Genomic DNA, 23,923 nt, shown 5'->3' on the forward strand with positions numbered 1-23,923 from the left:
CAGCCCATCCTCCTGCCAAGCAAACTGCTGCGTGGTGGAAGAGGGGAAAATGTAATTAAAAAAACCTGCAGGTTTTATTTTTATATAACCTTTCCCCCGCTGTGGTTTTCCACAGCTGCTGACCATTTTTGCTCTCCCTGTCCTCTGGCTCCATGCTGCTCCACTTTTCCATTAGCGCATCTGAATTGCAACCCCCATCCCAAACCCAGGGGAGTGAGGGTTATGGACACAGGTGCCGCATGGGTTGCCCATGCCTACAGCCTCACGAGCACTGCTCCCTGCTGCACCCAGAAGCAGCTTATCCCCCTTGCTGCCATGCAAGACTCTGCAGGCTTCAGCAGGTTTCAGGTCAGTTCCTGCATGCCGGTCACTCCTGGGTATCTAAATAGCTCCATTAATTGCACATATGACTAAAAGATTGATGGATGAGAAAGGACAACTCTCCCCCTGCCCCAATTAGTACTTCATCAAACACCGGACCTACCCCTCAGGACACTGAACTGGGCTTGGTCAGGGGAGGCAATCTGCATACCTCTTGGACAGGGAGGTAATGGACTGAAATTATCGGTCAATATTTAAATACAGACAAGATCTGAGCTCTCTCTGAATTGCGAGTCAGCCTATTGTGGCAATGATGCCCATGCCCTGGATCCCTCATTTTTTATCATGCTACATTACCCGCAGGGCTTTCGCATTCCCACACCACTTGACCTCTTGACTCTGTTATCTCCATCTTGGAGCAAACAAGAAACATTTTATTCCCACCAGCAAACTGTCATTCACATCAGTGGCTTCTGCTGCGAGTCCTGGCCTTGTTTTGCTCCAGCCTCTCGCCTGCCCCACTGGGAGCTCTGCCTTCCCGAGGTGGAAAATCCAGGCATAATAAATCCGCTCTCTCCATGCTTTCGGACCACTTGCTCTTTCTTAAGGTAGCAGGGCAGATTTATAGCAATTTTTCTTTTTTTTTTTGTCTGCCCCCCTCCATCACCAGTGATTTATTCTGTTCTCTTCCTGGGTATCTTTTAATCAGCCATAAAGATAAATAGAAGGGTCTGGCCGAACACATCACCAGCTAACAGGCAGATCAATCAGTGGTGGTAATTGCAATTAAGATAACTCCCTTCCAAGCAACCTTGTTTGCTCCACTGCCTTCCTCTGTGGTTGGAGATACCAACCCCAACTTGACCAAGGGAGCAAGTCTTTTAGTACTAGCTCCTTTAACCCATCCTGTATAATTCTGTAATTTACTGGCGTCTCTCCGATTTTAATAAATAACCCGGTGCCTTCAGCATGTTAAGCTAACTCTGCAGGTAGATTAGATATGAATCTTGCAATGAGGGTTTTGGAAATGTGTCTGTTAACATGATTGACCCTGAAATAGCAGCAGCTGAGCTTTGCTGGGGTGCAAACGGCCTTGTGGCAGGGTGCGGGGTTAAGTCCTTGCAGAGGATCTGCTTCTACAGCCCCAACCCTGCCCCTACAAACAGCTCAGTGGTACAGTTCCTGGGCTTAAGCTGATTCCTAGGACAAGGTCTGGACCTGGCTGCAGCAGTCCGTGCTCTGGTTTGTAGCTTTTGGTTTTTCATCCCTTGATACATGGCATAAAGCTTAATTGCCCCTTTGTTTAGGGCCTTGCTGCCAGATGGGTGGCCCTACCTCAGCGCAGGGGCTCTGGCCCAGGACGCTGTGGATGGAGGAGGCCTGGGGTGGTGCCAGCAAACATCCGTTGATGTCCCCAATTGATGTCCCCTGCTCCTTGCAGTCTGGTGGTGGAGGGGCCACATCCCCTGGCCACAGAGGGGACCTGGCCAAGAGCTGGGGCAGGTCTCTGTGTGTTGTTCTGGGCTCTGCACCGCACGGACACTCGCGTGCTGGCTGCGCAGGGGCTGGCGTGTCCCTGTTCCCAGGTGTCTGCGAGGCGGAGGGGACCACATCGACGCCTGCAGACAAATGACTACAGCCATTGTAAGGCCTGGGTAAAACCCCCATTGAAATAAATGGCAAAACTCCCAGAGATTTCAAAGGGATCAGTCCTGAATGTTTGCAATTCTCTCCTAGACTTATCATATATCCTCAGCGCTGTGTGCTATTTCCATAACAAGAGGTATGGCATTCCCTTACTTCCATGTTTGTTAAGTAACAAAGACAGATTTCAACGCTTGTAGCCTTCCCAAATTTGTCAGGCACCAAACAGTCTCCCCCGGCTCCGTGCGAGCGCGTTCCCAAGCACAGTGCCTCGTTAGCGTCGTGATGGGACCTTGTTCAGCTGCTATGAATATGCATCAGGGCTACGGTTGGGGTTTTGTTGGCATACACAGTGACTTTGTCATTTAATGGTCTCCAGGGCTGTTTTAATCAACATGCACATTTCGCGTGTCAGCTTATTTCACTTCACTGCTTATTATTTTATTTACAAATATTCTGGCAATCGCTTGAATTTATTCTGTCCCATGCGCTGTGACTTCCTCCTCTCTCCTCTCTGCCCTTCTCAAGCCAGGGTCCGCGATTTCCCTCGCTTTGTCATGGGGAGGGATCGAACTTACCCTCCGCTAAGCTTTACTTCACTTCATTCCCTATTCCAAAATGTTGATCGAGCTGGGGAGGGAGAAGGAAGGAGGCGTATTCACCCAAACAGGATTTACAACAGCACGTGGATTCCTAGGCACCGGGGCTGAAGCAGTCCAGACAGATGCACGGCAGTGCCAAGGCCACCAGGGATGTGCCTCTGGTTTCTGGTAGGGGCTCTGAGCCCATCGCAGAGGTTCGGGATGTCTGGCTGTTGGACGGCAGGAGGCAGATGTCCCAAAGGGGATGCCCAAAGGATGCTCATGAGTCCCCGGGAAGAGTTGCTGCTGAGGAAGGTGGAAGGAGAAAGGACCAATGGGACCAAGTTATGGAGGGGCAGGCAGTGAGAGCTGGGGAGAAGCTCAGAGCTGATCTCTGGGTTCTCAGAAGCTGATGGAGGTCCCGCATGGCAGGAGAGCCTGCCTGTGTGGGTGGGAGGAAGGTGGGCTCTGCAGTGACAATCTGGACAGGCCAAAGCAGAGGGTGGGAGAAGAGCCCATAATGCTTCAAACACACACTTGTCCCTCTGCATAAACACCCCTGTCACGTCCAGAGCTTCACTGTGGGTCCGGGGGTGGGAGGAGATGTCTTTTCGGGTCTTAGCACGAGCGCTTTTCCTCCCAACACTCACCAGAGTTGGTGTTTTTAAGGCAAGGTGCCTGCCAGGAATTTGAAAATAAGTATTCAATCCGTGCTCATGGGCCTTGGCACGTTTCCCATCACAACTGCCAAGATGTCCAAACCTGAAACGAGCAGCACAGCATCTTTAATAATTCACCGTCGGATGCTTTTAAAAAATGTGTGGTTTATATTCATGCCAGCACTGCCCCTCCCTCCCCGCTTCCCCATCTCCCCTTCCTCTCCTTTCCTTGCAGGTGGTCTATTTAATTTCAATTTCAAGCTGCTGCCTCCTGCTTTGGTTCAGCAAAATGACGTGTCTTGACCTATTCATTTCATGTTTCCAAAATCTTTTACATTTCCTGTCTCCTTCACTCCCCTCCCCCTTAAAAAGAAAAAAACAATTCCAACTCGCAAAATGAAGAATTTCTCTGCATCTGTAGAAAATCTGGCCTCACTTATACCTGTAAAAACAGTTGTTTCCCTTACAGGAAATGGCTTGCTTCAGCACCTGAATTTTGTTTTGTTTTGATTTGTTTTCTGGTGAGATTTTGATAAATCTTTGCCCAATTTCTGTAAGGATTGGCCGATGTCCATGAAGGCTGTTTGGGGTGCCCATGTGGAGGACTTGAGTTTGCCGTATCCCAGCCCTGCGGCTTCCCAGCTGAGACAAGGTCTTTGTGGTGGGCTCTGAGTGAACAAATGAGAGGATCTGGTCCCTGTCCCTAGGATCTTACAAGGAGGGCAGACTGGCCCTGTGGTCTCACGGGGTGATCTCATGAGGTGAGAACAGGGAATGGTAAATCTGGGGCAAAGGCTGGGGCAGGAACTCAGATTTATGCCTCCTACCTCTAGGAACCCAAGTGCAGTCAGGAACCTAGTCCAGGATTTTTGTCCCCAGTGTTTGAATTTCCTTGCTTCAGCCACCACCTGTACGTGTTTTCAGATGTGTTGCGCCTTGGTCTGTGTTGAGAAGGGAATCTGGGGCTGAGTAAGGGGCTGAGCCCGGGTCTCCAACCCAAAGGGCAGAGCCAAGCTTCCCCCGCACACTGGCTAAGGCATTGAGCTGCACAGAGGATGGCGAGGAGCAACACTTGCTGCCCTTTGGAAAAGCAAAAGACTCTTCTTGGAAAAGACATGGGTAGGAGCATGTCTTTTCCTCAATAATTCCTCAGTAACCATTACTGACTCCAGTCCACTGTAAACAGGTCTGCCGATATGGACCACAGCCTTGGTTGCACCCTGTTGCTGTTTTGGCAGCGTTCCTTTCTGCTTTGAATGCCTGCGGTGTGAAGATGTTGTCCTTTTTCTTTTCCATTATGTACGTGCGCATGAGTGTGCCTGTTAATGCCTACCTGAAAACAACACGCTATTGTTTGCTTTTTTTTTTTTTTTTTTTAAACAAAAACCAGCAATTGTTTGACACAATCAACACAGCAGCTACCACTTGCCATCTGCTGCTGCACCTTCAAACGCATCCTTGCCAAAGCCCCCTGGCAGCACTGACCTCCTTCCCTCAGCACCACAGCAGAGCTAACAGCACAGCACTACGGCGTGCTGGGGAGGGGCAGGAGGTGTCCGAGCCCCCCGTTAGCAGGGTGAAAGGCGCTCAGGCTTTTCTGTGGTCTGTGGTGGCCGTGTTAGCACCGAGGCGAGGGACGTGGGGCAGAGGAGAGCGGGCGGGCGCTGGTGGGTAGCTTAACTTTTCATTTCCTGTGTGGTTTCATATTAGGTATGGTATGCGCCACCGGGTTTAATTGATGCACAAAGCAGTGTTTTATGTACGGGCTGGATTTCCAGAAATAACCAGCGGGGACACATCAGCAAAGGGTTTTCAAAGCCACCAGAGAGCCTGGCTGCCGGAACGGGGGCATTTTATTGGAGTTGATGTTGGGTGTTCAGCACCATCCGAAAAGCAAGTCTCCGTTAGGTTTCTCTGCTTTGGCCCCCAAAGGACAAAAACCAGGAGGCAAGCAATTTGATTGTAAAACGGATTTTCCCATTCAAAGCAGTGTTGTGTTCTGAAAGGATGCAAAGTCGCAGGGCTGAAGAAGCGAGCAGAGTGTTCCGGTAGGCACCGGGGCTTGCAGCATCCCGCTGGGATGCTCCACGAGTGACTTCTCCTGGCTTTCTGCCCTCCTCCCTGCCACCTCCGTGTTTATGAGGTGCTCGGCTCCGTGCTGCTCGCCTGCTGCTCCGCTCCGTGACAGGGCTCTGAGAGCCCTTCTCCCGGCTGCCAGTTTTTCTTCAGCTTTGCAGCCGTGTTAATAAATGGGAGGGTTTGAAGCTCGCAGCAGTGTGAGAACAGCGTAGTAGGGCCAGCAAAATTATTTCTTTGAAAAGAAGGAGGCATTTTCTTTTCAGGCATGTGTTCCCGGCATGCTCAAAGGGGCTTTTGAGCCAGGATGCAAAATTGCCACAGAAAGGAGCAGAGAGCAGGAGAGACGCAGCGTGAAACAGAGTGTAATTCAGCTGGGGTCATTTCAATTTTGGGGAAAGAAGGATCAGGGATGATAAAAATCTTCTTAGCTGCCGAAGACAGAGGGAAGCAGGAGGCACTTTCTTCCTTTCTTCTGCAGCTTTGAAGGGGAGAATCTAACCTGGAGACCCTGTCCCCCTTCATCACCACCACTGCAATATTCAGATGCCTGAAAGACGAACACAGAGCTCAAGGGTTACATTTGCAGTAAATTATATCCATAAATAAAATAACAAAAGCCTCATCCTCTGTCCTGGAAAGCACTGGCCCAGCTCAGCCCGCTTCATGCCACCCCTCTGCACAGCTGTTGGTGAGCAGCCCCTGGCGCCTGCTGAGCCCCACCTCGTCCTGGACTTTGCCCAGGAGGTGGTTTATTGACCAAGGCAACGCTCTGCTAGGGCATGGGCACACAGAGAGGTAGGGAGGACCATGACACATCACTGGCCCTATTTATTTTATTGGTACAGGTGTAATCAGGGAGAGCAGGTCCAGCATGGCCTTCTCCTCAGGTCAGAGTAGGCTCCATCACACACATTGGTGTGGTTAAAAGGAAGCACAGGAAAGCTGGTAAGGAGTGTGGAACGGGAAATTCAAGTGTTCATTCAAAAAATATAGAGCTTTCTGCTTAAATACCTGCATCAGCTTCTGTAGCTTTGGTCAGATATGTAGATCAGGGATACATTTAGCCTCCGTGGAGGACTGGGACAGTAAATCTGGCACACAAGAGAGAAAAAGGATTTTTCATAAAACAGATGGGTGCCTGCGGGAAGTTGAAGCCTGGGCAGGGTCCTCCCAATAGGTAGACCGTCTGATCAGGCCATGAGCAGGTCAACAAGTGAACTCCAGGAGATAATGTGGTTGGGCTTAATTAGCTTCTGGGGGGATAAATCCTTTGCTCTAAGGTTGGTATTCGCGTAGAGCTGAGCTCAGCAGCGGGTAGCGAACCCCCTGTACCAAGTTATAGCTCCAGGGTCCTGCCTTGGTGTGGTCAGAGTAAGGTCGTTCAGAATATCTGTGGGATGATGCCAGGAGCAACAGAGGTTTCCTCCACGGAGGTCTTTGTGTGTAACACTGATGCTCCTGACCGTGAGGTTTTTAACTGTGACTGCCAGGCATGGAAAAGGACTCATCTGAATCACATTGGTGGCGTTCCAGGGCTATAAAAGAAAACTCTTCTACGGGCAGGGATAGTTTTTTTTTTTTTTAAATGTAATTAAACCACAAAACCCATAGTTTTGAGGGTGAGGAAAAAATATAAACAACAACAAAAATAATTGGCACTTCATTCACTAAATCTCATTCTTTCTTCTCGATTCCCAAATGGTGTGAAATTCTCAGAAACCCCATTAAAATTAAAAGTATGGATTTTATTGCTGTAATGTGACAAGTTGCGTGACTCAGTATTTCCCCTCAAATAATCTGTCCTTCCCCCAGGAAAGCAAGAAATGAATCTGTCTTCTCGTTCATTAGCCTTAAAGAAGGCTGTGGCAAAAAGGATAGTGATAAGATCAGCTACATATGCTGCTTGGGTACGTTTGTGGATAGCTTGACTTACAGTTGACATAACATCTTAATTAAGGTCCATTTTCCCTCCATCTGCTGGGCAGAAATCACTGTGGAGCCTGCAGGATTTTATTCTCTGTCAGGCAGAGGGTCCTGCCACAAAACAAGCTTTTGAGAAGCCCATGCCCAGTATGACTCAGACTTAAGGAAGTGTTGTCTAGACAAGGCCCCAGGTTTTTAAGCCACAGCTATGAGTGGGAGAAGTGAAAGAAGCCAAGTGGTGTCAGCAGGAGAGATGGACTGCAAAGCTACAGGGTGTCTGCAACTGCTGCATTGCCCTGGTGCTCGTGTGGCATTTCCTTCAAGGGGAAAACTCTGCCAGGAGGTAATACATCCTCATACGTGCTGGTTGATAAAGATGCAGGCTCTCGGTCCATGATGCTCACTAAATAGCTGGAACACTTGGTGATGGTGATTTTTGATGGGCTCAGTGTGGTACGTCATGTAATGCATCCCTGCTTCATGTAATGCTGCTCCGAGCAGCACCAGCGCTGCTTGTGGGTGAGGGTTGGCTCTGGCAGGATGCTGTAAGGCATCATCACGTTCACACCCTACATCTGAAATCAGTCCCTGAAGCCTGTGCATGATCAGTGTAAATTAAGGAGAAGTGGGTTTATCAGCTTATAGAGAAAATGTTTTTTGTCTTAAAAGTAGGAATAGAATTAAGGGAGATGCCTGTCTATCTGTGTATCTGTCTATCTATATTTTCTGCAGCATTTCTGGACTTCTGTCATTCACTTATTTATTTATTTATTTATTTATTTATTTATTTATTTCTGTCAGGGAGAAGTCCCTTTCAGCATACAGAGCATCAGCTGTTACGGCATATCTTCTTCTGAATGGGGAACAATTGGGAAAAATAATATCAATATTCAGATGATGAAGGAGATGGAAAAGCTAAACTCTAGTATTTATGGGATCAGTTATTATGGGCTCACACCAGAAAAGGGCCACATCTGTATCGACCCAAGGAAGTGGCTAACAAAGAGAACAGCTGGACCAGGCCAGGAAACCACTTACCATTTGCAATGTTTGGGAAAAACTATGTCTGCTTAGCAAAAAGCACGGTTAGGCTGTCTTTGGACTCGTTATACCATTTCTTATCCAGCAGTGTGTATTCACTGATGTTTAAAGGTGGTCGAACATCAGATAAAAGGATCATGAAACGGAGTCTGTGTTGGTAATTCAGGGCTGGAACTAAATTTTCAGCACCTTTTGAATTTCAGATTGTTGTTCAGATGAGACTGGACATAAGGAAATCTTTCTACTGTGCAGAGTGTAAAAATAATAAACGTAATCAAAGCTTTGAAGCCCCATCTGGTGTTTCCTGCTTCTAAACTGCCCGGTTTTGGTAGGAGAATGGTTTTTCTTTCATAAACTCCCAATTGTAGTCAACTGAATGGAATTCTGTGATTATACTTGGCCGACTTTCCAAGCCAAGTCAACTGCTTTGTTCTGAAGAGCTGGAAAACTACTTGATCCAGCAAAGAATTGCCTTGTAGGTGTTGTCTCACTATGGAGAATCCCTTTTCCTTCTGCGTAGGAGCAGACAGATGTATTTCTGGGTTAACAAAAAATCGTTTGAAATTTAGGCACAGTCGCAAAAAAAATTGTCTGTAAAGAAATGACATCTCCTGAGCCAAGGACCTTTTTGCTGCCAAATGCCTGCTATGCTGAAAATCTTTGAAGTTTTCAGAGAGATCCACTCGGATATCTTTCAATACGAATGATTTTATGCTGCAGGGATATTGTAAAGGAGTACATGGTGTGGAGAAGTAATTACACGAGTCTTAAAATGAGAGGCTGACTATCTCAAGGTTAAAGAGTCCACAGTGGTCATCTAACTTTATTCAGATTTATATTCTTGCGAAATTCATCTGACTTTAATTATTTTGTATATTACCCCTAAAAAGGGAATATAGCGTCCTTCCATTTCTCCCTCATCCATCAATCTAAGCTAATTTAATTGAATCTAGTCTAAACTAAAAAAATGAAGATAGACAGACCTTCAGAGCCAAACACAATTAATTCATCCACAACTGAAAGGAAATCTTTTTTTTTTCCTTTTATTTTTTTTTTCAGTTGGAATTTCCCTGTTGAGTTGAACAAGGCCTAAATTTTAGATATAAATTTAGCACAAGAAGAATATCATTTATCATCAATCCAACGTATATCACAAATACCTGAGTGTAAATAGAAAGCATGGTGCTACTTTTTCTGAGTCAAATGAGGAGAAATCAAAATATTCCAAGATGTAATTCTAGTGCCTACCCCATAGTCATTCATTGCTACATTAGAAATCCTAAAAGAAAACTCTCAAAATATAATTTAGATTCACATTTTTTATTCTGCTACTTGGTATTATTACTGAAAATCTGTCCCCTGGTAGGGAAACAGCCTTTCCTGTGTGTTATTCCTTTGAAGGGCGCACCCAATGTCAGCAGAGCTGGATGCTCAAAGCACCGTAACAGAGCTGCACAGTGAGAATTTGCAGGGCCAAGGGACTGTCTACCATGGGAAGAGGCAGTTTAATAATTCTGCACAGAAGCTCTTATTTCCAGCTCTGAAAACCATTTTCAGGTTGTCTTGTATCATTCTGGAGAAGGTTTAAGCTCAATGGTAGTACACCATACACGTCCCAGGGCACCATGATGTCTTGCTGCCTCATTTCTGTAGGTGTAATTATTACTGGTGTAGCTCATAAACCTGAGCTGGAAAGTCAATCAAGTAGTTCTCATCTGAGATGGGCTGCAGAAAGGCAGCCCTGCAAGTGGAAGAGAATACAAGGTTAACTCACTGGGGCTTGAGCAGGTAGAAATCCTCAGAATTCGTAGCACGGTGGACAAGAATTTCTGGAAGATTTACCGTAACTTGGGACAGCTTTTCTTCTGATCCGGGTACCCTATTGCCCTAAAATAAGTGGGATTAGGGTTTAGTGTGTTCACAACAACTTGTCTCCTGGTTCAACCAGAGAGGAGTGAAGGTGCAAGAGAGGCACTGGGCAGGTGGGTGCAGGTGAGATTTTGTTACTCATTTTCCAACCGTTGGTAGAAGGAGATCTTGTTTTAGGGCCAGAGTAGAATAAGGAAGGGATGCTACATGTGGGCAAGTTATCAGGCTCCTCTGGGTATCTCTGCACTCTCCAGTCTCTGGCAGGTCTCTCTGTCTTGTGCTCGGGTGAAGATGCTGTCGGAGGGGAGCAGAAAGGCCCCCTGCCCTGCTGCACAGGTAAGTGCATGGGCTGGACCCCAAACCCGAGTCAGAATTGCTTCTAGAAGGGTAAAATTCTTGAATTTGCAAAAGCTGTCCCAGATTTATATGAATGGACTAGGGTTTGCAGTCCCCTTCTGTGCATTTAATAGGAAATCTCCTCGAGGAAGGTGAGGGATGGGAGAAATCCCCAAAGCTTTTGCTTTCCAAGGAAAAGCCCCTGAACCCTGCCTGTGTCGTGAACCTTGTGAACTCCAAAAGCTCTTAGGAGAGTTTCCTGAACCCTCGAACTCCAGCAGGCTTTGCCGTGCCCAGTGGAGAGCCCTCGGTTTCTTGTCATCCCCTTTTTGTTACTTTTGCTCTCTTTTATTAGCAGAGAAGCCCAGCTGTACAATCTCTCCCATCTCAGCGTAATTGCATTAGACACTTGGAGGCCGTCGGATTGCCATTCAAGCTGGTATATAATGAATTTACTTGACATGCAGAGGTCCTTATGTCACAAAAGGTTTTCTCATTATATCTGAGCTTTTACTTGTTTATCGAGAGTCTCCAAACCCTCACCCTCTCCCTGCTCATTGAGTGGGAGAAGCGCTGCAGGAAGCTGCCATTCAGTGCAATATTCATCAGAAAAGGCACAACTGGCTGTAACTTCCACCCGGTTTTATTTGCAGCTTGCTGCAATCTGTGCCTTGCATGGGGTAATGATGCGGGTGAGAAATTGCTGACATTGTTTCCCCTGCCTCCACCAACACCAGTAAAGCACAAGCTGGTGTACCCCAACAATTTCAATATTAATTGAGCGGGAGCTGCCTGGGGGTGCCGGGGTTTCTTCTCCCCTGAAGCAAACTAGGCGAGGGGGATGAAGCCAAAATAATGGAGGTGTTCACCCCAGAGGGCTCAGCCCATCTCCCTGCCCTAAATCCCATGTGGGGTTATGTGGGGCTGCTTCAGTTTAAAGCAACAGGGGCAGGGCAATATGTTGCTGTAAATGTCTATTGTGAAGAGTCTGCATTGCTGTGACAGCGTGGGCAGGGGTGTTATTTGTAACTGGGAATGTAATATTCTCCATAACATTGTGATGGGATGCCTGTGGTTCTTTTTTTTCCTTTCCTCCCCAGCAGGATTACACAGTATTGCACCAAGCAGGTAAAATGCTGTCCCAGATGCGTGGCCTGGGCTGTTCCCTCTTGCTGGGGGGACAGGGTCTGGATGGACCCAGTGGCACAGGTGGGCACGTCTGTTGGAGCTGTCCTGCTCTGTCCTTGCTGTCCACGGCTGCTTCAGCACACAGCGTGGGCTGCAAACCGCTCCCACATGCAACCTCCCCAAGCCTTCATCCTGCAGCGAGGTGGGAGCAAGCATTGGGTACTGTGGCAATGGGCAACATTGTGTAAAACCCCACCGGGGAGCCGCAGAAAGGATGGGATTCCTTGTCCTGTTACCCTTGAGAAAACGCCTCCACTTGAGCCGATCTCCCTGAGGCTCCGTGCTGAAGGCCCTCTGTGTGTTTTCACAGATCCATTTTTGCAGTATGGCTTTTTGCAGCCGTAACGGGTGTAACGCCAGCCTCACGGGCTTGGCGGGGGCAGCCCAGTCCCTCCTGATTAGCCAGTATCTGGGGCCGGGCCGGGGTCGCTGCTGGCACCTCGCAATAATTCCTGCTCATTGTCTGGGGCTCGCCGGCAGCGAGGTGATATTGTTGCTGTTCCTCGACGCTGGGGCTCCGGCCGGCTCCTCTCTCTGGCAAGGGCTGGGGTGGGAGCGATGTCTCACATGAATGAGATAAGAGAAGACAAAGCAAATGGGGAAGAAAGGAAGCTTGTAGCTTTTCAAGTTCAATGAGGCTTACCAGGCTTTCGGGGGCCTCTTCAAATCAGAGGCCGAGTTAAAAGAACATGCAGAATTCAAAGCCTGTCCTTTTCCAGGCCCTCTGTCGGCTTTGAAAATCCTCCCAATTCATGTTTACTCTTGTCCCCTCCTCCTCCCCCTCTGCCAGGACGTCCCCGGGCAGGCACACACGCAGCCCTCCTGGCTGTGCACGAGCTGCCCCCGGAACCAGCCCGCGGCTCCCAGCCACCGGAGCAGGTGTGGTGCTGTCTCCGTGCCCCCAGATCCTGCATGCGAGATGTATGCAAATGGAAGTGAGCGGTGGGCGACGTCAGGAAGGGACACAAAAGGTCTCCTTAATCCTTCTTTGCCCAGAGCTGTCTCACCCCAGCGAGACGTAGCAGCAGCATGGGGTATAAACAGCTCCTCTCACACTGCAGCAAATGTGCAAGTGTTTCGTGGGCTGGCAGACTCGTACTTCGGGAAGTTGTGGCGATGGGGAGCACAAAGGCTGGGTCCTTTCGGTCCAGGAATTACAGCAGGAGGCACCACTTTCCGGGAGGAATCAAGGGCTGCCAATGGGGAGTGCTAGAAGGAAGGGAAAGGATGCAGCTACTTCTTATGCCACTTTGCAAAATGCATCGTGCCTTTAATTGCAAAGGGAGCTTAATGCATCTGAGGTGCTTTCAAATCTAAGGGCCCAGTAAGGAGCAGCATTATGTGCTGCAAAACTGGCTTAGATGGGACCCAGGTCTGGCTGTTCAAAGGGTGCAACAAGCTGCATGGTCATGGGGACTTGGAGGGCTGGCCCCACTCCCAGCTCCCTCTCCTCTCCTGGCCAAGCACAAGGTTTGCAGTTAATGAGAGCAGTCCCCAGAGCAGGGGGGTTGAAACTAGATTGTCTTTAAAGTCCTTTTCAACCCAGGCCATTCTAACATTCTATGATTGTATGATTCTATGACTTTGCATGCCAAGAGCAGTCAGGGTATGAAGAACAGTCAGGCTGGTCATACCTCTCTGGCTCCATACTGCTCCTGCTCCTGGGCATGGATCTATATTTACCCTTCCTCTCCTCAACCAGCCTTTTAAAAGGGGAAGGAAGAAATGTCTAAACCCACACCCGACAGCCTGCCTGCTGTCCCTCAGCTAGCTGTGAGATGTGCTGTGAAATGCTCTGGTGGGTTTTCCATCCTCTGCTGGGGCAGTGGGGTTGTCCCGTATTGACACAGACCTCAGAGCTGGACGAGCAAAGGGAGCTCCAAGCTCCAGAGCCCAGCTGATTAACACTGACTTGAGAAGGAAATTAGGGCGGCAGCAGCTCGGCTCGGACCCCAAATAGCAAAGAGTTGCCACTTCTTTAAAGAGTTGCCGCTTGTTTTATTTTTCAAACAGGTCTGTAAAGATGTCTGTCAAGCGCTGCGCCTCCAAAGACCTTGCTGAATGACAGGAAAATTTGCATGCCAACCAACAGCACTTTCTAGGACGTCGTCAATGCAGTCAACCACTGCAGAGTTTCTCTCCCTTCCCAGCCATTCAAAGGAGCCGAGCGGCTTGCCGAAGGCGCGGGGTGGGGGCTGAGCGATGTGACAATCACGGCATGTCCCCAGAGCGGAGGCAGCCCCGTGCTTGAATGCAGCAGCGCTCCATCCCCTCTGCCGCCGCGTTGTGCAGCTCCATTGAGCGCGGGGAGGCTTCTGCGGCTCGGTGAGACAGAGGTGGATTGTGCCTCGTGGGCTCAGCTGTCACTGCCCGGCCGGGAGGTGACAGATCCGGAGCAGCTCCGCCGCTGACATGAGCTGCAGAAGTGTCACTGACCTTGTGTGGCCCTTTGTCCCTATTGTCTCAGCCCCTCTCAAAAGAAACCCTTGGTCTTGTTCTGCTCCTCCGGGCTGGGAAAGCGATTATTATTATGTCCTGGCCTTTGGCTGATGAAAATATGTGCAGCTTTTGTCACCCGTTTCTCCACCCCGAGTGCATTTTCCCCCCGTTTGCTATTCACACTTTGTCTGAATCTGGCGTGCATTGAGGTGGTGGAGGCTGGGGGGTGCAGGGGGAGAGCAGGTACACCCACTGCCCTGTCCCCCCTGGACCAGTGCCCCCCAGTCTGGCCCACAGCACGCGCTGCCCCCCCTGTGCCTGGGGGCACACATGGCAGCTCCTGGCCCCAGCCTGGCCAGCAGGAACAGGGTTGGGGTTTTTGAGGGAGACAAAGGCCAGAAAGAGACAAGAAGGCTCCCCAAACCTGTATCCCCAGGATGCTGCATCCCTGCCTTGGGATAGGAAGGGGTTTGTGTGTGTGTGTGTGCGCATTTGTGTGCACATGGAGACATTGGATCTAGGAGATCACCACCGGATTTGATCTGCCTCTGCTCTTTTGCCTCCCCCCATACACATTTTTTTTTGCCCCACTACACACTGATCCCCAATGACAGTTTAAAGTCTCACCCTTCTGATTTCACAGTGCTTCATGCCTGCCCTGTGCTGCCTTTGCAGTGGTCCCTTTCACTGCCCAGGGCACGGAGCAGTGGCAAACGGGTCCCGAGGGTTTAGATCTGGGACTGCCAAGGCATTTCTGGGGTCAGCAGTGGTACAGTACTGTGCAGGGCAGAAGTCACTGCCTGTCTACTGCAAAATTCAGTAACACTTAGCAGGAGCACCACCAGGTCTGTCCCAGCTGCGTGACTTGTTTGGGTCACGCCGGGATGGATAGCAATGCACAGGAGCACAGCTGAAAACCCTCCCTGGTGCAGGCAGCGTTTCCAGGCTGAGATAGACCAGAGGCATCGTTCTGAGGTGACTGCTGCTGGGTTTTTGTCTTTGTGTGTCCCATAACCCTGGAAAACTTGGGGGGGCTCCTGCTCTCCCAGATTCACCTGGGCCATGGAGCGGAGATGTTCTGATGAAGAGGGAGGATTTAGCTTCTACTTATTCTTTTATTTTTTATTTTCTTGCTCAGTTGTATAGGGTCATCTTTTAATCGTCGTTTCAGTTATAAGGGACAGCATGAGGGAGGCATAGAGCTGGGTTAACACATTTGAAAAATGAGGGGTATGCTGCCGTGTAAGCCGGGATGCGATACATTCAGCCGGAACAGAGTAAATTGGGCTGTGGATGGATTGCTGTTTAATTAGCTGTTTGAGCTGCAGTTCAGCCAGCTCTGCCCACTTAACGTTCTTGTTGAACAAAGTGTTAGTGCAGACTTCAAGGGCCACAAACCTCCCTGGGAAGGCAGTTTTCCTAAGGGGACTGGTACAAAAATGGCTTCAATTGCAGGTGCAGCGCGTTGGATGGAGTTAGTGGGAGCAGATCATCAACCAGATGAGGAAGGGCCCTCGTTAAGGAGATGGGGTCTGGGCTGTGGACCTCAATGGGAGGAAGAGTGGCGATGTGGGAATCGCAGGTCCCACGGCGTGGGAGGACGGGCACGCAGCAGAATCCATCCCCAGCGCTGCCAGCAGATAATGGCCATTCGATATAGCCCACTTCTTCTGCGCCATAAAGCTGATGGGCTGAATCAAGCCATGGTAACAGCATTGATTTTAACAGAGTTAAATTAAGTGATGCATTTGGCTCTGCAGTTCCTCGTTTTGCTCTCCACCTAATAAAGCAGGATGAAGCCTCCTGTCCGGTGCCGCTCCGGCAGCAGGCAGCAGTGGGGACAGCGTGGGAGGGACAGGTAAGGTCGGAGCCTGCAGCCTAAGACAGGAGAGGATCGATGAGAAGAAGCCCAACTAAAGCAGCCTGAGAACAGCAGCATGTTTAAAACAAATCTTTTCAGTGATGGAGTTTGGCAAAGCTCAAAGCAGGATCTCAGGATAGCGGGGCAGACAGATGTAGCTCGCACATAATGAAAAAACACATCAGGGAGCTCGGGATGAATCGCTGAGAGGCACCATTGCCAAAATCCAGACCATGGACGGCGCTCCACTTCTCTGATCCAGTGCTACATCCCAGCCCAGCAAACACAGTGCTGCGGTCCTTTAGTGAGGAGCAATTGCCATGCTTGAAGTTACTTATTACTAGGACCAAAGCCAGTGTTTGAAATAAATCTTGGTGGTTATAGCAGTTTTGCTAATGTTTTAATGCTTGTGGAAGGAGTAGACTTTATTGCCGTTACTCCTGATTTATGCAAAGCAGGAGAAGGATTAGACTAAAATCTGAAAAGCAAGTGCCAGTGTCCTCTAATCTCTCAAATGGGGTCACAGAAAGCAGTTTAGGGGCAATCAAAGGGCTAAATATGAATCTTTTGGACAATATCCTCCTATGAGTCTTCTGCACTACCGCCTCTCAGCTGCAGGCTGGAAAGGTTTTGTGCTGTTTTACTGCTTCATGTGACAATCTTAGGCCTGGGCAGCTGGTCTATAGACCAAAAAAATGTAAAATTAAGTCAGATGTCATTTACAAGCTGATGACCAGTTGTTGGCAGCGAGTTGGCATCCATTAAATAGCTATAGCTGTGTAAGAGATCTCATGAGGGATGTCCCACTGCTGTGGTGGCTTTGTGGCCCTGACTGTGGTGTGCTTTCCAAAAATGGGTTCACTCCAGAGAGATTTTGGGTTTCACCTCCACCAGAGCAGAAAGTCGGCAGGCTGTGGGGTGTAGCACCATTTCTTTAGTGTGGCTTTGTTTAAAGGCCGTGGACGGCTCAGCCATATGAGTGCAGCTGTCTTGCAGCAGATGGCTTGGATCTGCAGCTCATGTACACTCATCCAGAGGTTAAAGACAAGATCAACTTTTCCAAGAGAAGGAGTGAAACATGCCCTTTTCCTCCCTAAATTCTTCTGCGTTGTTCTGGTCGTTGTTATCATTAACTGCGGTCAAGTCAAGCTCAGGAGTCTTCACTGTAACAGAGACCATGCTCCTTTATTTCCTGGAGAGTATTTACAAAGTCATGGGGAGATTTCTGAGAGCGGGCCTTTTCCTCAAAAATGTACCAGGAGATGAAATGATGCCCACACACCATCAGTGGGTGAACTCAGCACTTCTTTAAAAGACAAAAGCCACCAGCAAGGATCAGGCCAGCCTGTGGAAGCACCTCTTCATGTAGACGAAAGTTCACATTATTTTTTTCCCACAGTCTGGGGACAGATTTTGCTTCGCTGTTACAGCGATGATCTGGCCACTTAGCGAAGTTCAGAAAAGTGGTCAGAAGGGTGAATGACTTTTGGAAGATGGTTTGAACTTGTTTGGGTATCTTGGGTCATGGAATTTGGATGTGAAGTGTTTGCTGCTGGTTTCTGTCAGAGCCTGGGAACAACATTTGCAGGGCATTTCCCTCCTTCCCTGCCCTTTGTCCTCCCTCCACAGGTAGCAGCAAAGGCTGGTGTTCATTGTGGGTGATGCTGAGCCCTTTACTCCAGTTTGCTGCCAACTGCTGAGTGGTCAGCATGCACCACAGGGTGAGTCCTGGCCTGGCACTTGCTGGATAATGCTCCTGCTTTACCCTAACCTGCCCTCACCATGGGCTTTTTCAGCAGTCTTATCAGAAAAGCCAGTGAACAAACAGCCTGTCTGAACTGGGTTCTGTCTAAGCACCAAGGAAAAGCTCTTCTGGATCAAGTTTGGAGCTGAGAGATGCCCCGGGAGAAGCTTGCATCCGGCTGCTGTTGGGCTCTGGTTCTGTGAATAATGGCCATCGTTTCCTTTCCAGGACTGTTGGTCTTTGCACTTAACATGCCATTTTTTACAAGGGCTATAATGATGAGGAGAGCCAGAAATGCTGAGGAGCAGGCAAGTCATTCCTTGCAAGTGCCAGATGATATACAGTGTATTATTAACAGGGCAATACACTTTTTGCAGAAACCGAGCAAGGTTTCTTATGGAACCCATGAGTCTGATCTCCACCAGGCTAGCTCTTTTTTCATGTTTGTCAGTTCCAGTGAAGAAGAAATATTTCTGCTTCTTTGTCTGTAATAAATTCAGACGAGGCTTGTGCTGGCTGTGAGGCTAAAACTGAGAGATGCTCCTCCCATGACTTTGAAAACAGCCAAAAAGAGGGACACAAACAGATTGCCAGGCAACCAAACAGCCCCAAGGTAACCTGTTCTGGGAGATTTGCTTTGGTCTCTTGCTGGTGCCCATCTTCTTTTTCTCCTCACAGCGTCAGTACTTTCTGCCAGATGGCTATTATTTTTTACAGGACTACAGACAATTATACCTGTCAAGGGCATGCCAGAGCAGTTAGCATTTATGGTGGTAGGCAGATTACCTCCTAAACGTTAATAGCAGACACAGACACGGTAACTTTGCTTCTCAAAATCCCTGCTAGGTGACTGCTTTGCAATGCCGAATGAGGTTCGCAGATGTGCGGCATGGTCACTGTGCAGTGCAGGAAACATGCACGTCCACACCACGCACACGGCTGATGCTCACACACTTTGTCACCACATGTAAGCAAAATGGGGTCTCCATCGTTCAAATATGGCAAAATTTTGCAAGAGTCAAGCCCAGAGATGTTTGCTTTCACATGGTTCTCTGAGCGGGGTCACATCTGCAGGTATCGAGGTGTTGTTGTGTGTTTCTTGGACATGTAGGTTTTGAGGGAGATTGCCATTGCAACGACAGACCAAATTAATATGAGGACCCACTAGGTTTCCAGTTTCTGCAGCTCCTTGCTTGTGTTTTTAAAGGCCAGTGGGTTTGGTTGGCTGTCAGGATTGGGAGAGGCAGCACCACAGGGATGGCTGGACATGGGCTGACGTGAGACATGGCTTACACCCCCAGCACTGTCAGTGAGTCTCTGAGTCCCCTCAAGTTTAGATCTTCTCGTCTTAGATTGCACATGCATCAAAGCAGGAGCCGACTCTTCATGTTTGTTAGGTGGCACCTGGCGCAGCAGGGCTCAACCAATGCCTCCAGATGCAGCAGGAAGGAGAAAGATCCAAAACTATTGCTGCTTGAAATGGCTCAGAGTTTTAAATTCATGCCAAACCCATCAGCCTGCTCCAGATTCAATGGAAACCACTCCTAATTTTGTGAACCAGAACCACTTTTCAGACATAAAGCTGGTATTTGCTGAACCCTACACATCTGGTACCTCCCGGCCCAGGTCTGAATGGTGCCGGGTTGTAAAGCTGAGCTCCCATCCTGGCTGTCCAGTGGATGGCTCCTCGTCCTGGCTGTCTGATGGGTGTCTTCTCACCCTGGCTGCCCAGAGTAAGGTCCCAGTGCTCAGTAGCCATCTGTATGGACATCACTGCCTCTGGGCAACCAAGGGGAGACCTTTGTTGGGTTCTGGATCACGAAGAAAGCAAAGGTTGAGGCTGAATAATGAACTCTCCTGATCTCTTGCAGGGAGTGTGGATCTGAATGCCACTCATCCTTGGCCCCAAGGGGACAGCCCTTTCCCAAGGTCCCAGGGAAGTTGGACTAAATTGTCACAGCAAAATCCCTTGGCTTCTCCTGCTGGGCTGCAGCCAGGCTGGTCAGAGGGGGTCAGAGGGTGCTTCAGGCTGCTGCTGCTGCCTGGAGGTTTGTTGTGGGGACACGGGGCAGGGTTTCAAGCTGTTGACTCCCGGGGAACAGCGCTGATTAACAGCAGAGGCAGGCCTGGCCCTTCTCATTTATTCTTTCTGAGAACATTCTTCCTTCCCCAGCTAAAGGGACAGGGGAAGAAGAAATGAAGAGAAGGTTGTACCAGACACTATCTTTGGGGGAAAAAAGGAAAAACTGAGTGAAAAGTCAAGTAGTTAAATTTTTCTGTTCCTTCACATCTCCTGTTTCTGCCCTTCATGTGTCAAACTGAGGGAGAGGTGAGGGGGATTAGCAAACCTTGGGAGGGGGCCCCCAAAACCCAATTTCTTTGACACTAATTTGATTAAAGGACGAAGAGATTCACTGCTGATTCCTACATGTGAATGTCTCCTAAAGCACAAGAGAAATCCCACATCAAGGTCAGTGGCTGAGTGCTGCCCTTGGCAGGGCATGCACTGCTCTGGCTGGGCCGTGTTCTGCTCTCACTTACACCAGCACAAGCGCAGGATGACTCAGCTCAGATCGATGCAATGGGTGAACCAGGGCATCCCTGCCAGTGAGGTTTGGCTTAGCAGGGTCTCGGTTTTCCTTGTCGTGCAGTGCTGACTGCAGTAGGTATCTCCCCTCCATGCATGCCCACCTCACCCAGCCGTCTGAAATCCCACCCGGGATGGATTAGATCAGCTGGTGGGAGTCAGGGCCTACTTAGATTAAATGGGTGCAGGCATGGCTGTGTTGTGTCTGTTTGCAGAAGCTGTCTTCTCTTTAAATGGGAAAGACGCTTCCCAATGTTTCTAAGATAATTAATGAGCTGGCCTCTGACAGGGGTGTTGGGCTGGCAGATAAGCTGCTGAGCATACAGTCCAGCCATGGTTATTCACCAAAACCCAGCTCTGCGTGCAGCCCTCCGGAGCATTTCTGGCCAGAGGGATAAGTTAATAACATCACACAAATGTGAATAATCATCTCAGGTGTTGCAGTGTCAGCGAGAGTGCTGCATTTTGATTACATCAACGAAGAGAGGATCTCGGCCCTGCCAGCTGAGCACCATCCCGAAGGAGGAGGAAGGAGAGAAGGCTCCGAGGACTCTGGCATTCTCTGCAGGGAGATGTTATTAGTGTGGGACGTGATGTTAAGACAATCTATTGACTCATCCAAAGCAACAGAGGCTTGCAGGAGCAGCGAGAGGAAACCAAACAAATATATTTGCAGAAAGTTGTCTGTTCATCTGTTCATCTGAGAGCGTAAAGAGACAACTCTCAATGTTAGGTAGGAGTTACAAGGACTGTTTGCTCTTTGGACTGTTCCATGGAAAAGCCATTATTTCCCAGATTTACTCGTCCAGATCCTCCTCCACTGCTCTGTATAGAGCCTGCCTCGGCCCTAGCAGCCGAGGAGAACACACCCAGGACCTGTGCTGAACCTTTCATGCCCTGGGCATGACCACAACTGGGGGTTTTCTTTGCACAAAAGTGTGCGGTAGACCTCTTCCATCCGAAAACCCAGCTTACAGCCTCTCGTCACACCGTCATGGCTGAAGCCCACCCAAGAGCCCATGGTGAGAGCCACCAGGCTCGTTTGTTTGAGAAGATGCTGCAGGCTGCCGACCAGTCTGATTTCGTGCAAAAAGGCAAGGGTTTGCTTAATCAGCCATACCTTGTGGGGGATGAGTGGCGTGTCTGGGACTTAGCATTTCATCCAGCTGCCAAGACCAATTATTTTTGATGTTTCTTGACACATTGAAGCTGGTTCTCCTGATTTATTTTGTTTACTTGCTGGAGTGCTGTGTTGTGTTGTGTTTTGTTTTCCTAAAAGGATGTCTTCCTTTTTCTGACTCTCATGCCAAAGATGGCCAAGAAGTAAAGCAGATATAAAAATGGAATGAAAAAAAAAAAGTCTTTTCAAGAACACCACAAACTTTGTCAGCCTCCCAGGACTAGACAAAGACATGATAACTTGGGCTAGTAGCAAACATGTCATTCACGGAGCACAGCAGGATTTGCTTCAGGAGCAGACCACCTTTCACAACAAAGCTGGAAGGCTTTGGGAGAGTACCTTGCTTTCCTCGAATCTGTGGACATCAAAATTCATTGAAAACTAGGGAAATGGCAAAAATTCCAATGGTTTGGCAAGCTTTGAGTGGTTTGATATTTCAGCTGATACTCTCATTTTAGCAGACTTGGGGCTTGTCAGAAGGAGAATTCAGCTCTTATTTCTCCAAGAAGGACATTTGGTTTGGTCGCCCTGGGAGCCCTTCCAGCTCAACATTTAAAAGTGGGATTTGAAGACAAGAACCTATATCCAGAAAAATGCAGAAAACTCCAAATCATTTTTGGACCTGAAATGAACAGTCACAGTAGCTACAAGATACCATCTGCATCTATTTTAGAAGTGATTTTCCTGTTCTTTCTATTATAAGAGCTGGTTGAAGGTATCTCACATTTTTGTAAATTTCATCAAGGATCTGAAATTCCAAATTTTTATAATAAAAATAGCAACTCAATTCTCATAAGATTGATTTTTTTCTCTCTTTTTGATTTTATTTTATTTTTTCTCCTTAAAAATATTGAATGATTGGCTAGAGAAACAATTTGGGAGGAACACCCAGGACCTTTTTGCTGCTTTCTCCACCCTCACTATCCCTGGGCTCTGCCCTGTGCCTTCCATGCCATTAAGGCCAAGAAAAGCAGCACTCTTTCTCCTTTGAATATCAAACTCACATTGCAGACGGTGGCTATGGAGATTCACTGCAACCAACAGTCTGAAAGCACTGAATCAAGCAGAAGAAAACCCCTTTGAAGAGCAGCAGCGTGTTCCTCCCTTTGCCGTGCCGCCAGGCTGTGTAGATAGGACATGAAAATGCCGTGGAGTCGAATGCCAGATGCAGAAAGCAAACGCTGCCGGCTCTGTGCTCCGTAAGCTTTTAACTTGAAAGACCTCAGTGCCCACCTTCAATTCCTCTCTGGCTGAAAAGACTTCTGCAAAACCTTAGCTAGAGAAGCAGACCGCGTTCAGTCTGCCCACAGCTCCTGCTCCCTGAAGTTCCTCAAGCTCAGGCGCAGAGCTCTGGTAAACCAGCCTGCTCCTTTTTTGAAGTTAATGGAGCTGCACAGCTTTACACAGCCCAACGCATCCAGCCCAAGGAGCTGCAGCTTCCAAAGGCAGCCGTTTCTCTCCCTCTCTTTGTGCTTGGTCTCACAACTTCGCTCACTAGATATGCCTCACAGGAAAACCACCTTTCGTTTTTGCTCGGAGGCAGTGGCATCTTATCTACAATTGTGCAAACAGCTGCTAAGTTGCTTTCCTGCAGTCATTTTACATATCAATAAAATGCAGCTGGCTGCACAGTTTGAACGAAGCATTACACTGAGCTTTGATTGCCTTTTTCCCTTGTTTTGCAAGGCTTGACCTGGACATGAAAACCACCCATCCCCTGGCACAAACCACTACAGGTTTGCGTGCTCTTTGCTAGCTCTCCTCCATTTGGGAAATTCATTGGGCGCAAGCAGGATCACTGGACCAGGCGATCCCATTTCTGCTAAATGTTGAGCTTCCATTTGTGCTGAATGTTGCGTCCCTTCCATGAAGAAGTGGTGCCTGCAGTCAGGCTGTCTGGTGTGGGATGCTTCATTTCAAACAGATGGTCTGGGGCAAGAGTGATAGTTCGAAGTAAATGTGATTAGAGGCCCAGGAATACTCACCTGCAAGAATGGCTGAAGGTCCTGTAGCTGTTCATTCTGGACAAGAAGAAGCATATAATACACTCCCAAAGTAAAGAAAGGCTTTTGGTCAAGATGTAGCAAATCACCTATACCTTCTGTCCATGGAGGAGAGAAACCGTGGCCTTAAATTTCAGCAAAGATCACAGTCAGAGTGTCAAGATAAGCAAAAAGAGCAGCAGAGCATGGGCAAGGTGCGTGAGGAGGTCAGAAGGTGTCCACCACTGATGGTCACCCATTTCTCCCCTCCCCAGTGATGCAACTATATCTTCTTGTCAAACCAGACCTATGTTACAGAGCTGGTAGAGGGGTTTTCTTTGCTCTGTGGAGCATTTTCACTGAAAGGCACCTCATACATTAGGAGGAGGGGGGTTACCACCATTCACTTCACTTGTCACTTTACATCTGGTCAGCCATGCCAGGAATGAAATCCAGCAGTCCAGGAGAAGAAGATTAATTTTTTAATGA

The 23,923-nt window shown here is 48.6% G+C and overlaps 2 long non-coding RNA genes across 3 annotated transcripts in view; both read left to right on the plus strand.

The window, feature by feature from the left end:
* Positions 1–23,923, plus strand: part of LOC137841801 (uncharacterized) — a 145,278-nt gene that overhangs the window by 107,076 nt on the left and 14,279 nt on the right. Inside the window, exon 3 of one of the 2 annotated variants that reach the window (XR_011088752.1) lies at positions 20,708–23,346. The exons of the other annotated variant lie outside the window; for it this stretch is intronic. This is a non-coding gene — a long non-coding RNA (uncharacterized lncRNA). Of the gene's footprint in view, positions 1–20,707; positions 23,347–23,923 lie in introns of those variants that run through there. 2 annotated transcript variants of the gene reach the window in all.
* Positions 187–14,745, plus strand: LOC137841802 (uncharacterized). The gene is made up of 2 exons (XR_011088754.1): positions 187–1,563; positions 13,655–14,745. It is a non-coding gene; the product is annotated as an uncharacterized lncRNA (long non-coding RNA).

This window comes from Anas acuta, chromosome 18 (assembly GCF_963932015.1).
Source record: "Anas acuta chromosome 18, bAnaAcu1.1, whole genome shotgun sequence".
NCBI classification, from domain to species: domain Eukaryota; kingdom Metazoa; phylum Chordata; class Aves; order Anseriformes; family Anatidae; genus Anas; species Anas acuta.